This window comes from Pongo pygmaeus, chromosome 9, assembly GCF_028885625.2.
Source record: "Pongo pygmaeus isolate AG05252 chromosome 9, NHGRI_mPonPyg2-v2.0_pri, whole genome shotgun sequence".
Lineage (NCBI taxonomy): Eukaryota > Metazoa > Chordata > Mammalia > Primates > Hominidae > Pongo > Pongo pygmaeus.
Genome location: NC_072382.2, coordinates 68,787,254 through 68,801,509, shown reverse-complemented (window position 1 = coordinate 68,801,509; position 14,256 = coordinate 68,787,254). Strand labels below are relative to the sequence as shown.

General features: G+C 45.0%; 1 long non-coding RNA gene across 1 annotated transcript in view; it reads right to left on the bottom strand.

Moving 5' to 3' along the window:
* Positions 1-14,256, bottom strand: part of LOC134740260 (uncharacterized) — an 88,378-nt gene that overhangs the window by 45,282 nt on the left and 28,840 nt on the right. The gene's annotated exons all lie outside the window — the stretch shown is intronic.

Below are 14,256 nucleotides of genomic sequence, written 5' to 3'. Positions count from 1 at the left end.
CTAAAGAAAAGCAACCGATTCTGACTGATACAGTGCTTATGAACTTTCAATGAAAACAATTTTATGCAAAGTAATTTAATGAACTGAGAAAAGGACACAAATATGGATATGAATATAGCCAAAAACAATGTCTACTGCCTGTATGTGGCTCCTGATAATTCTGCAGGCCACTTAGCTGCCCCTGGCCACCCACTTCACTGATGATAGCCACCTGGGACTATTGAGGGTGTCTAGCTTAGGAGTGCCCAGCCTCTGGTATTGCCATTCAAACTCAACCCAGAGAAGAAGGCTCACCTGTTGCTTACTGTGCCCTTCCACATCCTTACAAAGAGTATCTCTCTCACACAGGCGTCCTGAGTTGGTTGCTGGCACAGACCACAACCAGAGGCTGAGTGGCCAGTGAAACTCCTCTGAGACTCAGGTTTTCTCTCTAATGGGAATTCCTGACTCTTCCTTCTTCAGTCCTCTCTCGGGACCAAAGAGGAAGGGCACCCCTCAATATCCTTTGGCAATCACTGTGGACACTTCCCCAGCTATAGAGGTGTTGCTTTGGGATCATCTAAGACAGAGTCAAGCCTTTGGCAATGTTCAGGAAATGCAGGTATGTCTCTGAGATGAGCTTTCAAGAGGAGAGGCATGTTATGAATGGGGCCTTTCTGGGATAGCACACACTATTCTTCGTTCTTTCTGTCTGTCTTTTTTTTTTTTTTTTTTTTTTTTTGAGATGGAGTTTCACTCCACTTCAGGCTGGAGTGCAGTGGCACAATCTCGGCTCACTGCAACCTCCGCCTCCCAGGTTCAAGCAATTCTCCTGCCTCAGCCTCCCGAATAGCTGGGATTACAGGCGCCCGCCACCATACCCAGCTAATTTTTGTGTATTTTTAGTAGAGACAGGGTTTTGCCATGTTGGCCAGGCTGGCTTCGAACTCCTGACCTCAGGTGATCCACCTGCCTTGGCCTTCCCAGGTGTTGGGATTACAGGCATGAGCCACCACGCCCAGCCCCACTATTCTACTTTCTATCAAATGCATTCCAAGATAGGCTGACCTTCATGGAAGAAGTGAAATAGAAAACTGAGGAAAAGAAACTAATTGGGAAAAAAAGTCCCACCAGTTAAGAAAGTATCCCAAGGAAGACCTACAGGACAACTTCCAAGGCAAATGGGAAAAGAGAACGTTGGCAATCTAGGAGCTGCAGAAGGAGAGAGCCCTGGTCTTCATCCCTAAGCCCAGGATGAATGTGAGGCAAAAATAGGCTCTGTTCTTTTGAAGGAAGAAAAAGCGAGTGAGCAAGCAGGCAAGAGGGAGAGAGAGAAAGAGATAGAGAAAGAAAGAAAAAGAGAGGGAGGGAGGGAGGGAGGAAGGGAAGGAAGGGAAGGAAGGAAGGAGCAAGCTCTGAGCAGTGCCACAGACCTGCTTACAGTGTCCCTGATATGAAGCTCTGCTCAGTCTCCTAAGAGAACAGATCAAGCTTCTCCCAAGGACTATGGCAGGAACCCACTTCCTTCTTCCACTCAAAAGACTTGTCACTTGCTGCCTGGGATCCCTGGGCATATGGGGGGCAAAATTCAACTAGCTGCGTGATCACCTCTGTCACCTCACTCCCTGGTGTCTTCCCACTTGTGTCCAGGAGCTCTCGGCCTGGGAAGGATTAACAACAAAGATTAAAGATGGCCCACAAAGCCTCAGAGGATCAGGAGCCAGCCCTGCAGTCCAGAAATTTTGGCTAAGCCTCTGTCATTAGGGTCTCCCAGCTCATCCACAGGCTAATGCCAAACTTTCACAACAGCTAGTGGTTCTCATGACACCTCCTCCTGGTAGAAAGGAAAGAATAAGTCAAAGGACCTGGGCCACAGATTCTGTCCTCTTGAGTCATTGATTTTGCCTCCCTAAACTATATCTTAAGATAGATTACTCTGTGAAAGCTGGATGACCATTACCAGACAATTTAAAAAGTATATATATCAATATGAAATGGATTGATGATAATATTGCATATTATAGTTTATAGTACATGGATGATATTGCTTTTATCCATTTTCTTTATTTTTTGAAAATTGAATTTGTGATTTTAAACATTAAAGATAATAGAAAAATTAATTTTTTGACTCTATACTAGATTTATTATAGCTATTATTCCAATAATTATTCATTGAATTAAAGTTATTTCAAAACTACTATTTGACATAGGAATATTGATAGTTTTTTTTTCTACCAAGTGAACATCATCTTCAAGACATTCACACAATTTAGATAAAATTATTTTTGCACAGCAGCTGTATCCAGAGGCTTGATCTTGGATTTAGATTTAAATTTATCAAAGAAAGGCAATTTTTTAAATTTGCCTAATTCAAAGCTCAAAGACTAATGAAATCCTTTCTTCAAATACCTGAAGACATTTGTATTCAGGGCTCTAGAGATGAGCTTATGAACTCTATAAACTGGTAAGTAAATCTTCCAGAAACAAGTTTTACCTTTATAGCAGTACCCTTCTCTGCTGGTACCAATTATCCCTCCTAAAGGACTACTTCTATGTGTGAAGCCTCAGTGGGACCCATTGCCCCTCAGTGGGCCTTTTCTGGCTTTGAAAAAAAAGACCCCAGCATGGTCTTCAAGTCTTCTGATGTTTATATAAAGAGGGCAGGTCCTTCTAGAGGTGTTTATATAAATTAGGAAAGATTCCCCCACCTACCTTCGACTTATGACCTTCTTTAACTCCAGAGAACAAGGAAAAATCACTAGTTTGGGAAAGGTAGCTTTCAGTCTTGCAGCTGTAATTATACAGGGGTTAATGACTGGGAAGGAATATTAAACTTTTACTCACTACTTGAAATTATTCTAGTGCATGATCTCACTTCTTTGGGTTCTAATCCTAAATTATTTGCCCTATTCTGGTAGTTGGACATAGTGGTAGAGACCAGCTGGCTCCTAGAAAGTACAAAGGGAACTCCACCCAGTTACCACCAAGCACAGTGCAGGTTGGAGACAGCCTTTTCCTGAGGTGGGGCTAAGGACCTGCTCTGCCACTGACCAATCCTGTGATTTCCAGGCCTCACCTTCCTAGACACTCCCTGCTGTCAGGGATCCTGCCAGATACTTGTCAGCCCCTGGTGCAGCCAGGTCACGGCCATATCTGAGGGATAAACAGCACTGCACCTGTGACTATACTTGGCTTCTACCCTTCAGGGCTTAAGAGGACTTTGGCAATCCCCAAAGGACTCAGACACAGCATGACCATGGGAAACCCCTGCCTAGAACTTCCTGCCTTGGCCCAGCCCATTGCTGTTTTTTACATAATGGTGCTTGGCATTTCTAGGCCACTGTACACATACACACACACAAGCACAAATGCAATTATTGGCAGGAACAGCTGCAAAGAGGCTGGTGCAGGGCTCCATGTCCTTCCCAGGCAGAAGAAAGTGGCTGAGGGGAGCATGGTCCTATCACAGCTGGGAGACTTGACTTTGTGCATCCCTTTATAGAAAGAAGTTCTCTGACTCTTACAGAAATTGCTGCATGGGAATGCCAGAGATAAGGCACCTGCCTACCTAACACAGTAGCTTAGTCTTCTGAGAAGCCTCCTGTCTCCTTTGATACCTATGACCCTCAGTGATGGCAGCTCCTCCATCATTTTATCCAATATGAGGATGGATGACACTCACCTCCATAACCCAGTCTGCAGCCAGGAAAGTGTCAGTAGAGGTGACCCCACCTTTCCAGGCCCATCATATGTGGGTCCAAGACTACAGCATTAATGTTTAATAAGGCTTCCATTTCTATTGAAAAGTTGTCCTTCACCTGCAGCGTTTGCAACTGATTGCTAGCCTGAGGAACACTGGGCAAGACCAAGATGCATCATAGTGTGGTGGACAGAGCCATGAGCTGGGGCTGGGTCCCAGAGCTCTGCTCCTGCCGCTGAGGCTGAAACCACCCCTGCTGGTCACAGTTTCTTCTCACATGAGGAAGGGTTGGCCTATGTTCTATGCTCTTCCACCTCTGGTGTCTGTATGTCTGTGAATCTAGGGAACTGCTTGTGCCCAGCACTGAGGAAACCGGGCACCTGGGGTGGGATCTATGCAATCCTAGACACACACTGCCAGAAATCCAAGCACAGGCTAACTCTGGAGGGGAGGTTTTGGTGATTTCCACTGACATCAGCCGTCTCTTTATCCCCTCCATTGTTTCTTAGTTTCCTCTTCAATGGGTTTTCATTTTTAATAAAGGGAAAGGAATTTGACTTTGAGATTTTCCTGAAAGCCCTTGTAATGACCAGTGATGTCTAGTGTGGATTATAAAACCACAACTGGCCCTCTAAACAGAGGAAATTCCATTTTGAGTTAAATACTAAAATAAGTTCTTTCAATATACCCTAAAGAGTTCACCACAGTCCTACAAGTAAGCCAGACGGATGAGAGGAGGGCAGCAGAAAGGAGAGCCTCCTGGATGGGGAGCTTGTGCACAGAGAAGCAGGTATTAGATGACGAAAAGACAGAAAGACAATCTGTGTGGTTGGTTCATATTGGGGCAGGAAACTGGGACCCACAGGGAGGGTGCTGGGCCCCTTCTGCCCTAGCCTACTTCTTTAAGAACCAACCTGTGATCCCTCCCCTAGGGCAGTGATAGAAATCTTCATCCTAGGAAGCTCATGCAGCTGTCCCCAGTTCATGCGACTCTGTGCTTCTGAGAACATCAAGACAGAGGTGTCTGGAGTATCAAAAGCAAGAACCTTCCTTCTCCACACTGCATGGCTCACACAAGCCAGTGCTGTCCACCCACCAGGCCTGTGTGTGCACCGAACTGAGACGTGGATTTCCAGGGCCTGATACTCTATTGACCGCAAGAACCATCATGGTTGTATCTCAGCCTATGTTTTTGAAAATCAAACTACCCATTCCATTATCCATTTAGCAAAAATATCAATCAGACTTATTGGGTGAGGAGGGGAGAAGGGAGAAGGTTTGTGGGCAGTACTTTTTCTAGATGGAATATGTTCTCGTTCAAGTCTAAAAAGGAAAAGGACTAGTACCTTGGCCATAGTCAGATGACTACCTGAAAAGCCTCTGGCCTTTAGTAGCTAAAGGCTCTGAAACCAATAGTTTGCACAAACATTGACCCAATATTGGATCTAGGACACTGAACAAAAATCACCCACGGAGGAACTCTCTGGGAACAGCAGGTAACCCCTCAGCTTTATGTCCTAGGACTCCATTCCCACCAGAAAAAAAAATGTTTATACAACCCCAGAGACCTAACTTGGGAACCTGTGCAGCACAGACCAAGGGTATGTCCTATCCTGGGGAGACACAGAGCCCAGAGAAGACCCAGCCTTCTCACCCATGCCAGCCAGCCCTGGCCCTGGGGTATACTTCCCTTCACCAGCAGGTGACCATCAAGCAACATGACATCATTTCCTGGCCAGCAAGCCTTCTCCAGCTGCGGCCACACCTTCCATACTTCTGGATTCACTAATCCACATCCCACCCCCATCAGCAGCTCTCAGTAATCAGTCCCCTTCCCTGTAAGCTTCCCACTATCCACTCCCAGGGCCTCCCCAGGCTGTGTGGATGTAAACAAGATTTCAGAAGTCCTTGGCAGAGATATGGTTACCAGGTGCTGAAGAAACAGAGACTCAGAGTAGGCCACCTGAGCCCATCCAGCCACGCCTGGCATACCCAGCATTTGGCTAGTGCCAGTTAGGACCAGATACTCAGCCTCCAGGGAGAATAAGTTCATGGGAAACTTCCCAAGTGAGTTCAAAAGCCAAACCAGAATGATCACAGTGAGAGATGTGAGCATTCTAGGGACCCTGGCACACATGGTTATTTTAAAGAGCAGACTGAGGCCATTCCACCAAGTCCATGTGGGGCAGGCAGCTGTCCCATCCAGGGAGCTGTGGGAAGGCAGGACCAGGCTCTTCACTTCAGGCAGAGAATGCACCACTGCTAATTACTGAGAGATTTCGGACCACAGGGCATTTCCAGTAAAGCATAGGGAGTTGAGGGAGAATGTTCAGAACTGAGAAGACTAGACTGTGCTCTGAGTAGACTGAGGCTAAGAGTGAGCAAAAAGGGTAAGAAGAAGTGAATGGCTAGGTGCAGTAGCAGATGCCTGTTGTCCTGGCTACTCCTGGAGGTTGAGGTGGGAGGATTGCTTGAGCCCAGGAGTTCAAGGCTGCAGTGTGCTATAACAGCACTTGGGAGGAGCCACTGCATTCAAGCCTGGGCAACATACTGAGGCTCCATATTGAAGAAGGAGACAAGAGAAGAAGGAGGGAAGAGGAGGAGGAGGAGGAAGGAGAAGAAGAAGAAGAGATTGGAGGAGGAGGAAGGAGGAGGAGGAAGAGGGAATGGGGAAAAAGGTTGCATTTGGGGGAACTTCTCACTTATGTCAAATCATAGGAAGCAGAAGAGACTAGAACCCCCTCTCTCTCCACCATGTGAGAATATAGTCAGAAGTCTGCCATCTGAAAGCCAGGACAAAGGTCCTCACCAAATCTGCCAGCACCTTCATCTTGGTCTTCCCAGCCTCCAGAACAGTCAGAAATAAACGTTTGTTGTTTAAGCCACCCAGTCTATGGTATTTCATTATAGTAGTCTGGACAGACTAAGTTGGTGACACAGCAAATTGTGTGTGGAGACAGAAGGTAACTAAATGTATATCTGACAAGAATTGGAGATATCACAAGTATTTACTTATGACTGTCATTTTTGACAGTCAATGTAAACAATGTAAACAATGTTGACAGCCCCTAGTTTTACAGGGCCTTCTAGAGGGCTCTCTCCTGACTCCCTAACACAATTAATTGAAGACTTTTAAATGATTCCCCAAATATATCATTATCCACTAGAAAAATATCCACTTGCTTCAACCTTCTCTTGCCCAAAACTTCTCAGTCAGAAAACTGTTCTTAATATCTAATTTAAACTCCTTCTTCAATACATCTATTCCTTTTATTCCAACCTGAAGCAGAATTTAGTCATGAAATTCCACAGATTGCTCCCTATAACTCCACTCTCACATCTTTCTCTTTTATATAATCCAAAGATTTGAAAAGACAAGAGTAGACAATAAGAAAATGAATATATCTGGGAGAACATTACAGTACTTAAGAAAGAACACTGCTTCATGCCCACTCAGCACCTCTCACTCATGTGACCTCACAACTGGATTCTCTTACACGATTTTCTGAGTGTGTGTGTTCTAGTAATTGTAAGTTCCTGAAAGGCAGAGCCATGTCTTCTAATTTTCATAGCACATTGGCTCAAGAAGTCAATAAAGACACGTAGCCATAAGTTGGCACACTTATTAAAACCATTCTTATTCTTTTTTTTTTTTTTTTTTTTTTTGAGATGGAGTCTAGCTCTGTCGCCCAGGCTGGAGTGCAGTGGCGCGGCCTCCGCTCACTGCAAGCTCCGCCTCCCGGGTTCACGCCATTCTCCTGCCTCAGCCTCCCGAGTAGCTGAGACTACAGGCGCCCGCCACCGCGCCCGGCTAATTTTTTGTATTTTTAGTAGAGACAGGGTTTCACCGTGCTAGCCAGGATGGTCTCGATTTCATGACCTCGTGATCCACCCACCTCGGCCTCCCAAAGTGCTGGGATTACAGGCGTGAGCCACCGCGCCCGGCCTCTTATTCTTTACTTTCAATAAAACCAGACTCCTAAGGACTCTAGCTCTGATTTTCATACAGACTGACAGATACTAACTCTGAAATTTGTAACAATTAATTTGGCATTTGAGGCCGGCCGTTCTTCATTCAGTGCCCTCTCCCTCATCACAAGTGGTCTGCATTTGGGAGGTGTGATGATCCTTGCCAAGGTCTCCCTGGACAGTCACCATGAAGTCTGGAGGGTTTAGGTTCATCTTTTACTGTCTCTGTCGGATGGGGGAAGGCGGAAAGCAGATGATTTCCTCCTTAAATGGTGGAAGGGCCTCTCGGATTTCATGTGGATTAAAATATGATTTTGATAGTCAGGAAAAAAAAACTCTTTACAGACCAAGAAGAAACAAGATGATCCTCAAACCCTGAAAAGTCCTTTCCAACCTTCTCTGTCAAACTTCTGTTCTTCCCTTGGATGCAAATGCATGACAGAGCTTGCAGTGAGCTGCAGAAAGTGTTGGGAAGAACCCAGAGATGAAGAGAATAGAGACTTCCAAGAGAGGGTGTAGTCAAACATCCACCCCTGCCTATCCCAGTGGGTCCCACAGGTCTCTACTGGAGTCATGAGGTGGTGTGTCCCCTACTCATTGCTAAGACCCACAAACTTGGAGGAGAGAGTCCAGGGGCCATGATCTGGAAGGGGCTGAAGTGAAGCAGAATAACAAACCCAAATCCAGTTCTAGATCCTGCTACACAGGAGAGCCAAGGCAAGTCATGGAAACAGGTTATGATCCCAGGAGAGAGACAGAGAGCAGCTGAGTGAGCAAAATAGGGGGCAGCCTCAAATGATTTCTGAAGCATTAAGTCTAAACCTAATGCCAAACAGGGCTATTTCATCTGCTCAGAGTCTCAGCATGAGAATTAGCTTCCTTTATTTACAAAGATTGGACAGAGACAGGGAAAGGGAGACAGAAAATATAACAACAGACACAGGAACTCAAAATCCCGTTTTCCTTAGCCAGTAAGTACCAAGGCAGACATTTCTATATACTTAATAATCTCTGAAAGGTCCCTATACATGATACAATAGCTGATATCCATATGATCATCTTACGACATTAAGAAATGGCTTTGAAAAAGTAAGTTTGAAACACGCTTGGGAAGATTTCCATTAAAATATTTAAAGTTAAAAAATGTTTTGGCATCACTTTTTGACCTCTTGGCTAAAGTCAAGTGTAAAAAATGTTTTGGCATTTTCCCAAGGGAAAAGGAATCTCATGTTTTCTGAAAATTTATTTATGAGGACTGTCTCATACAGAAATGAGATGACACATCCACAGTATTGCATGGTTTGTAAATATAACATTACCAAGAGCCTTGTCTTCACAGGTATGTGGGATAGGCTGAACTAGAGAAATCACCTCAAATCTCTCCAGTTTGCTAAGGGCTAGAGACAATTGAGCCCCTCAAAAATATATGATTTGGGGTCTGTACTAAAATCTATTAAGTGGGCCCCAATAATAGGGCTGAGGTACTTACGTGCATCCATGCAAACTTCCAGGTGTCTTTCAAAGAGGCCATCAGGTGATACAACCTGGTTGCAAGGTGGGGGAGGGATGAATTATATAAAGGGCCAGTTCTGGAGGCAGATATAAGCCCAGGCCAAGAAGAAAGGTCCCGTTGGTTCAGGTGTTAGTCTAGGCAAGGGCGATCAAACAGGGCTGCAAAACTGAGTAGGAGATATATTGCAAAAAAAGTAGGAGGCCGAGATTGGAACCGGAAGAGGCAATGCTCAATGTTCAGTGCTTACAGGAAGCCTCGCTGGTCAGAGCTACTTTTTTTGTTCGTTTTGTTTTTTTGTTTTTGTTGAGATAGGGTCTCACTCTTTCTCCTAGGCTGGAGTGCAGTGGTGTGAACACAGCCCACTGTAGCTTCTACCTCCCCAGCTCAAGCAATCCTCCTATCTCAGCTTCCCAAAGTAGCTGGGACCACAGGCTCACGCCACCATGCCCAGCTAATTTTGTGATTTTTCATAGTGATGGGGTCTCAATTTGTTGCTCAGGATGATATCAAACTCCTGGGCTCAATCAATCCTCTTGCCTCGGCCTCAGAGCAACCTTTAAAGGGCTGTCTGTGTGTGTCTCCCTCCATAAGGAATGTAACACATACTCCCTCCTCCTTTGCCTATTGATTACTCACGTTATAGATATTAGCTTAGATGTAATTGCAAAGACTTCCCTGAGCCTGAGAAATCTACACGTTCTTGGGAAGGAATTGGCAGACAATCAAGGCTCCTAAGCAGGGAAATTACACAATGAGGTTTGCATACTGGCTCCCTCACTCTGGCTACAATGCTGACACTAGACTTGAAGGGGTCAGAAGGGAGCCTGTTGTAAACAACACAGGATCTGGCCATCAGCCTGACTCCCTCTCTTTGCTCTCATTCAATCACTAACCAAGCTCTGGCAATTCTACATTCTAAATATTTCTCAAAGGCAACCAGTTAGCTCTCTCTCCACTGACACAACTCTAGTTCTGGCCCTCATCATTCTCTTTTCAGATCATTCTCACAGCCTCCTAATCCATCTCCCACCTTGAATTTAGTCTTGCCCTCCAATCCGTCCTTCACCTGGCCTCAAGAGAGACCTCTGTAAACACACATCTATTTATGTGTTATTCACTTGAAACTCTAATTGCTCTCATTGTTCTTACCATAACACCTAAAATGTTTGGCATGTCCTACAAACTTGGCAAGATCTGGCTTCTGCCTAACCTACTGAAGTAGACACTGTGGTGCATCGCCCAAATTTACTCTTTAGGAGGACATTCATTTCCTAGCTGTGCAAACTATTAACAACTCACAGCTGAGTCCCTTTCCAGGCATTGCCCTCATCCAAAGAAAAGTGCCTCACTCAAGATTATCTACTCTCCCTCCTTGGGCACAGCTTTCATCCAATGACTGCTTGATGCGGGAGTGCCAAGGTCTGGTTTCCTTGCCTCAATTTGGGACATATCTGATGGGCCCTTCTATCTCCAGAGCCCCTCATGGGATCAGTTGAGGCCTGTGTCGCAACTGCATGGCAGTTTAACTTCTCTCTTTGCCCAGTCATGCATCCTTCACTCCCCACAGGTGTTCCAGACAGCACACCTGAAGAAACATCATGCATGTAAATTGGTCTCAGACTCTGTTTCCTGGAGAGTCTGACCTACAGTACTCTCCCGGCAACATTACTCAGACATAGAAAGTTCATATGGAACTTTAACAGTTCCTCAAGTCCACTGAGCTCTCTCTGCTATATGGGTTTTTGCACAAGCTGTTTCTTTTTCCCTAGAGCATTTCCTACCTTTTTCCTATTCACCTTCAAGTCTCAGCTAAGATGTCACCTCCTTTAGGAAATCCTCCTGATTCACCAAGCTCAGGTGCTCTGCCTTTATGTTGTCATGACATTTAGTACTACCTCATCAATGCTTAATTAGACAAATTATAATGCATTCTATTTATGCATCCATGTGTTATCTCCCCTGCTAGGCTACATCTTTTTTTTTTCTTTCTTTTTGAGACAGAGTCTCTCTCTATTGCCAGGCTGGAGTGCAGTGGTGCAATCTTGGCTCACGGCAATCTCCACCTCCGGGGTTCAAGCCATTCTCCTGCCTCAGCCTCCCGAGTAGCTGGGACTACAGGTGTGCACCACCACGCCCAGCCAATTTTTTTCATTTTTAGTAGAGATGGGGTTTCACCATGTTGGCCAGAATGGTCTCAATCTCTTGAACTCATGATCCGCCCGCCTCGGCCTCCCAAAGTGCTGGGATTACAGGCGTGAGCCACTGTGCCCAGCCTAGACTACATCTTCTAAGGGTGCAAGAAATATGTCTATTGTGTCCATCATTGTATCCCTAGTGCATAGCCCAGTACCTGGAACACACTAGGGATATAATATGTATTAGTTTGCTTGGGCTGCCATAACAAAATGCCACAGACTAGAAGCTTAAACAGCAGAATTTTACTTTCTCATGGTTCTGAAAGCCAGAAGTCCCAGATCATGGTGTGGGCAGGTTTCATTTCTTATGTGGTCTCTCTCCTTGGCTAGCAGATGATCACATTCTTGCTGTGTCCTCATATGGGCTTTTCTTTGTGAACTTACATCCCTAGTCCAAATTTCCTCTTTGTATAAGGGCACCAGTCAGATTAAAGTCCACCCTGATTGTCTCATTTTAATTAAAACACCTTTTTGAAGACCCTAACTCCAAATATAATTACATTTTGAAGTCATGAGGGTTAGGGCTCTACCATATGAATTTGGGGGCAACACACTTCAGCCCCTAATAGTTCTATGTTTCTTCTCTTTCTCCTTCCACAGTGTTGTCTGTCCCAGAGGCAGCAAGCCCACAGCTCTCACCAAGCACCAATGGCCAGATTAGCCTTCCCCTCAAATTTCCAAGATTCAGGCTTCAACATGTTACAGGTATTATTCTGCCTGGAATGGGGTCAAAAAGGTGGCAGGAGGACTTGAAGAATTCACTAGTTACAAAAGGGAGAGACCTTTCAGGCTGAGGAAACTGCATAAGCCAAGATACCACATGTTAAATTTCATGGGGAGCTTGGGGACAATTAGATGTGGCTGTTGTACAGGATGAATGTGGTAGATGCCAATTGTTGAAGGAAGAAAGGTTGACCGAGGTTATACTGTAAAAAGTTTTCATTTTGGCATAAAATCAGCCAACACTTTATCTAAAGAGATGAAGATAGGGAATTAGAGGCTGTTCCAATCACTCATGCAGGAAACAATGCAATTAACTTGGTAAAAGGTTGGAAGATATGAAGATGACTTAAAGCAAATAACTATCAGGAAGGGGGAAGCAGGAGAGGCGTGACAAACAAAAGATTAAGGGAAAAATAGAGGCAAAGAGAAAAAAACAGAAAAAGGAGGCATCCTGTTCATATCTAAATGATGAATTCTAATATCCCAGAAGGGATTCTGTTGAGTGGGGTTTTGCATCCTCAAAAAGGCAAAGTCTCCTCCAGACTTCGCTGGAGTTGACTAGCATCTCTCAGCAAAGTGAGGGAAAACTGGAAGCAGAGAAAGCTCTAGATATCAGAAGGTCGGTTAATGTGGAGGCACAGCAGCAAACGGAGCCAAGAGGGATGAAGGCAGCAAAAATTTCCAAAAGGAACTGGAGATCTGGATATGATCAGCTTCAGGGGGCTAACTGGGATGAGAGAATTGATATGCCCAGCTCTTTCTCATTTAGAGAAAACAGTCAGCTCAGGCCTGGCTTATAGATTAAGGACCAGTTACCTGGATCCAACCACACAGAGGAAATAGTGGTGGATATAAAGGAGGTTATTTCCCCTCTCAGGATACTGGGGTAGAAAAGCAGAAGGATCAGACACTTGCAGAAGAGAAAAGAGAAGTAACTGTGCTTGTCCACTGTCCTGGGTAGTAATAGCAAAGGTCAAGGCCAGAGGTTAAGTGTAATGAAGATAGTGGAGCTAACTGATTTCGTCCAGCTGCAAGTTTAGGTGCAGCAGGCCATCTTTTTCACCCTTACCCACCCGGCACCCATTGAGGAGGGACTGTTCTAATAAAGATGGCTTCAGTAGGCCACCGCGAGTCAAAGCTTGGTCTGTCTCCAAAGTGAGTTTAGTTTTTCTTTAAGAAACCTCTGGTCACGAGAATATGAGAGTTTCCACTCTGGTTCTGAATGATGGGTCATCAATCCTAATGGGTTATGGGTTCCAGCTGTGAGATTTGCCATCCCTGTTTGGGATTACAAAAAGTAAATGAAGCTCTCCAATTAAGACCAGGTGTGGGCAGTCAGAGTTGAGAGGCCAGGAGTGTGCCTCTGAAGAAGGTAGTGACCGCAGAGAAAGTGGTGCTGGGCCTGAATCACTGGTGGGCAGAGATGGTGCCTGCCAGGCCTGAGCCAACCTCTTTGGAGCCCACTCCACAGAGATAAGAGCAACAGCAGCCCTGAAAGCACCTCAAGGACTTCTGCTGCAACCGAGGCTTTCCACTGCATTTCCCCCTCACAGACTCTCCAGTAATTCTTTAGACTCTGTAGGTATGGCATGTGTATTTCATTGAAAAAGTAATGTAAGCATGCTCTAGAAAACCCAGGAAAGAACTACCCACACCACCACCACCCAAAAGTTAATTATGATACAATCAGACTTTTCCTCCACTGGACCTTATCCATCTTAGTTCACAGTCTCAAAGTTAGGACTTGAGGCATTTGCGGAAGTAAATCAACTAGAGCACCTTTACTCTAAGACTTTATTCAAAAATGCTAGGCATCAGTAATTTCAGAGAGAATATTCTCACTTGGAGAAGGAGCATGAGCCAGACAGAATTTTTAATAAGGATTTAGGAGGCAGAGTCAGCTGAAGTTCAACTGGTTTAGGGAATAGTGCAAAGATGGTTCTCAGAAATATGAGGAATTGTTTCTAAGGATGAGGAACTACTGTTTGGGATTTTTACCAAGAGGGTGAGGAGGAATAGTTAGGAGCTGTGGCCATATGGAAGAAGGGTGGGGAGAAATATTACTGGGGATAAGGAAGTTTAAGGACCACCAGTGGAAAATTCTCAGTCTATGTGTCTCTTTTAAAAAAATTTTGTGGATACATAGTAGGTGTTCATGGGGTACATGAGATGTTTTG